This window comes from Colobus angolensis, unplaced genomic scaffold, assembly GCF_000951035.1.
Source record: "Colobus angolensis palliatus isolate OR3802 unplaced genomic scaffold, Cang.pa_1.0 Scaffold215, whole genome shotgun sequence".
Lineage (NCBI taxonomy): Eukaryota > Metazoa > Chordata > Mammalia > Primates > Cercopithecidae > Colobus > Colobus angolensis.
Window position 1 is genome coordinate 2,429,832 of NW_012115322.1, and position 5,048 is coordinate 2,434,879.

Here is a 5,048-nt window from a genome sequence, read left to right on the forward strand (position 1 = left end):
GTAAAACAGCAATGACAAGCAGTTCATATAATTTTATTTTTTAAATAAATACACGTTCATGTGTGTACACACATGTAAATGATGTAGTAATGAATTTTTTTTTTTTTTTATTATACTTTAAGTTCTAGGGTACATGTGCATAACGTGCAGGTTTGTTACATATGTATACTTGTGCCATGTTAGTATGCTGCACCCATCAACTCGTCAGCACCCATCAATTCATCATTATATATATTTTATTTTTCAACATTTTATAGAAAACATTGTTTTTAAAAAAGCAAAATAAAATACTCAAGCAAAAGCACCTCAGATGGAATAGTGATGGAAGGATGCCATATGGCTAGCCTTAAATGTCTTTTAAAGTAATTTCCCAAGTCAAACTGTAGGCATGATCTAGGGGATTAGAAGTGCATTAATCCCAAAACTCAGCTATCATTTCTCCATCGCTGCTCCATTGATGGCATCTCATCTTTTCCTTGGACTACTGCCTTGACCTTTAAACTGGTCTCCCTGCTTCCACTGTTGATTCATTGCAACAACCCATTGTCAACATAGCAGGAGAAATAGGCTTTCCAGCATTTCAATGATATGCTTTCTGTTGCACTCAAGATAAAACCCCAAATCCTTAACCTACCCTGTAAGGACCTATGTTATCTTGTCTTCCCCAGTTTTCCAGCCTCCTCCGATTGTATGCTACTCCTGCTTCACTAGGGTCCAGCCCTCTGGCCCCTTTCATTTATTCAACGGCACTCAGTTCTCTCCTGCCATAAAACCTTTGTACAAGTTTTTCACTTTTTCCAGAATGCCCTTTCCCTGACTCCAAACCCATCCCATTTCTCCTCAGTTCTTGGCTAAGATGCAGTCATTCTTTCACACTCATCCAGACTTCCTCAGAGAGGCTTTCCTAACTAAATAATATTTCTGTCAGTTTCTTTTACTTTCAGTTTACTTGTCACAGTTTGTAATCATATTATTATACAATTCTTTGCTTAATGTTTGCCTTTCTATCAGAGCAAGATTTATGTAAGCAGTAACCAAATCCTTAAATCAAACAAACAAACAGTCTATGAAATCACTTTGTTAGCATGATACCTGGCAGCATAAGAAATATTTTGAATAAATGAAAGAACATACCAACGCCTCCCACCCTGTCGATTCTTATTTTAAAAGCCCAGTTTTTCTTAAGCTTACTTCTGTAAGCATCTCATAAAATATTGCAAAGTAAAGCGAATACAAAACCAATCTACCATAATACAAAAGTATTTTAGTTAATGAACTGAAGTACCATTCTGGGTGAGTATCCAGAATCTACAAAGAACTCAAACAAATTTACAAGAAAAAAACAAACAACCCCATCAAAAAGTGGGCAAAGGATATGAACAGACATTTCTCAAAAGAAGACATTCATACAGCCAACAGACACATGAATAAATGCTCATCACCACTCGCCATCAGAGAAATGCAAATCAAAACCACAATGAGATACCATCTTACACCAGTTAGAATGGCAATCATTAAAAAGTCAGGAAACAACAGGTGCTGGAGAGGATGTGGAGAAATAGGAACACTTTTACACTGTTGGTGGGATTGTAAACTAGTTCAACCATTATGGAAGACAGTATGGCGATTCCTCAAGGATCTAGATCTAGATGTACCATATGACCCAGCCATCCCAGTAGTGGGTATATACCCAAAGGATTATAAATAATGCTGCTATAAAGACACATGCACACGTATGTTTATTGCAGCACTATTCACAATAGCAAAGTCTTGGAATCAACCCAAATGTCCATCTGTGACAGACTGGATTAAGAAAATGTGGCACATATACACCATGGAATATTATGCAGCCATAAAAAAGGATGAGTTTGTGTCCTTTGTAGGGACATGGATGCAGCTGGAAACCATCATTCTTAGCAAACTATCACAAGAACAGAAAACCAAACACCGCATGTTCTCACTCATAGGTGGGAACTGAACAATGACATCACTTGGACTGGGGAAGGGGAACATCACACATCGGGGCCTATCATGGGGAGGAGGGAGGGGGGAGGGATTGCATTGGGAGTTATACCTGATATAAATGACGAATTGATGGGTGCTGACGAGTTGATGGGTGCAGCACACCAACATGGCACAAATATACGTATGTAACAAACCTGCACGTTATGCACATGTACCCTAGAACTTAAAGTATAATAATAATTAAAAAAAAAAAAAAACATCCTTGGGTGCCATTAACAAAAACAGGCTCTGCTGTTTTCATATTCTCTCCATCCATAAGAGAGTGGGTGTCTCAACCCTGTTAAGCGTTTGCACTGTTAGAATCCCAGTGACCAGGGGAAGCTAGCATCGCCGTTTAAACTGTTACGTCTTAACTCACATTTTATTTCTGGCAATTTAGATTTTATACCCTTCTATCTTTTTTAAATGAAACCACAGCTCATCTGTTCTTATACCCTCCAAACTTAAAATTTTTTATTTCTTTGACCAAGGAGATGGTAAATTGGGAAAACATAGGAAAACCTCGTACCAAAAACATCCCTCTTCTGGGAAGAGAAAGACAAACAGAAGTCTAATCCTGTGTCTATGAGTCAAATGTTGCTTGCCTGTTTTAGATGAGTTTTGCAAAGGGTTTTATTAATGTGCAAGCTTTCTTTCCAAGTTCCACAATTACATTTGTTCTGCTCTCATTTCCCAGTTCCACTAGAAACATTTGCATCTGCATTTGATACAAGTTCCATAAGTATTTTATGCTAGGTACTCATTAAATTTCTTTGAGTTGTATACAATAGAAACCAGAAGATGATAAAAAGGGACAAAAGAAATGAAAAAAGACTTGAACAATGAAGCACTTGAAGGGATGGAGACAAAACTACTCCAAACTCATGGAATTTTTTCTCTAGAGTTCCGTAAGGAACATGCGTCTGTTCCTTTTTGCCTATTGTTTACTGGTTAAAATTCTCAAGGCTAGGTTCTAACTGGACCAGCTTAAAACAGGTGCCCATGTCAGTGTTCAATCAGGTATTGCCAGCCAGATCTACTTTTGTGAATGGAGTAGGCAGAGAAGGGGTGTTTTGGAACACACCTTAATGGATATTTATGACAAACAGCCTATAAATTATACTGAAACACTTTATTGATTGACTGATGATAAGAAAGCTATAAATAGATGTATAACTCACTGAGAGACTTTGAAAGAGCCATAATCTAATAATAGGATTCTAGAATGACATATTTTAAATTTGTTCAACTACTGAGAAAGATACAGAAACTTAAAGCACATGGGTAACCTTTATCTTTGGGGTGTAGAAGGTTGACCTTTAGTAACATGGCTTCCTTTGTCTCCAGTCTCCTGCTGGAAAGGGCGTTTTTTAGTACACATTGTGTCTTATTAGCTTTGACTTTCTCCCTTCTTGCATACCCAAATTCACACTATGGGTTGTTTTTGTCCTCTATGGTTTGGTCCCCTTTCTCTTACTATCTTTGTCACTTCATACTGTGGCCCTCACCTTATCACCTCATTCTCAAAGATTGACATTGGTCAGCAGGTATTCCGGCCTAAAGTTATTTACCTCCTTTTTTCCACCTTCCATGTGCTGCAAGATGAATCTTCCTAAAACACTACTTTTGTCATGATGGCAATCTCCTCAAAAACATTTAATCCATTTTGCTTTCCTACTTAATCAATTATAATCTCCTTTGCTGAGCTGCCCAAGTCTTTTAATAGTTTGGCTGTTCTTATCCACACTTTGTTTCCAGTCTTCCTTAATCTGAATGTGTGGGTCTATCAGTTTGGCCTTCTTAATGTTCTCTTCCAACCATATTCACACATCTACTCCCACTCCTGGCTCACGTTTGGTTTTGTACTGTGCTAGAATGCTATACTTCACCCCTCCTGTTCACCTATTGAATTCAGATTATTATTCTAGACCCATCTCAAGGCTTAACCTCCCATGAGGTCTACCTTATGCTTACTGTCCCAATTATTTTAAAAATTATTTTATTTTTGAACTTGGTATGTATTATGATTTTATAAAAGATTATTCTGGGCCAGGCACGGTGGCTCACGCCTGTAATCCCAGCACTTTGGAAGGCCGAGGTGGGCGGATCATAAGATCAGGAGATGGAGACCATCCTGGCCAACATGGTGAAACCCCATCTCTACTAAAAATACAAAAATTAGCTGGGCATGGTGGTGCATGCCTGTAGTCCCAGCTACTCAGGAGACTAAGGCAGGAGAATGGCTTGAAGCCAGTCCGGCCTGACGACATAGCGAGACTCCATCTCAAAAATAAATAAATAAATAAAAATAAATGATTATTCTGTTCTTTAATGTCTGTAAACAGTTTGCAAATTTAGCCTACCAATATATAGAAAGTACATAATACTCTTTTATTCCTTATTATTTTAAATATTTATTATATGCTTCCTACATGCCTGACATTGTTCTAGACAATGCAGATACAAAGAGCAAGACAGATAAGGACACCTACTCCCATCGGCATTACTTACGGCAGAAAAAGATAGACTGCAGCCTGGGCAAGGTGAAAAGTGACAAGAGATGTGGTAAGAGAGATAGGGTCAGACTGTGGAGAAATTTGAAAAGTATGGGATAGGGAAAATAGCATGATTTCTTTTCCTCTTCACCCTTCTCCTCCTCTTATGCTAAACAGTATAGGTTTTATTTTAAATGTAATGGATGATCACTGACTCCTGTGTAGAAGAAATATTATAAAAGGGCAAATGAAGAAACAGAGGACATGCAGAAATCTGGGGAGGAGATGATGGTGCCGTGGGCTAAGGTGTTAGAAACGAAGCTGGAAGAATTGTTTCACGTGTTTACATGTGACCTCTCCTGCTATATGAAGGGCGCGGTGGCTCACACCTGTAATCCCAACAGTTTGGGAGGCCGAGGTGGGCGGATCACGAGATCAGGAGATCGAGACCATCCTGGCTAACATGGTGAAAACCCGTCTCTACTAAAAGTACAAAAACATTATCCAGGTGTGGTGGCGGGTGCCTATCGTCCCAGCTACTCAGGAGGC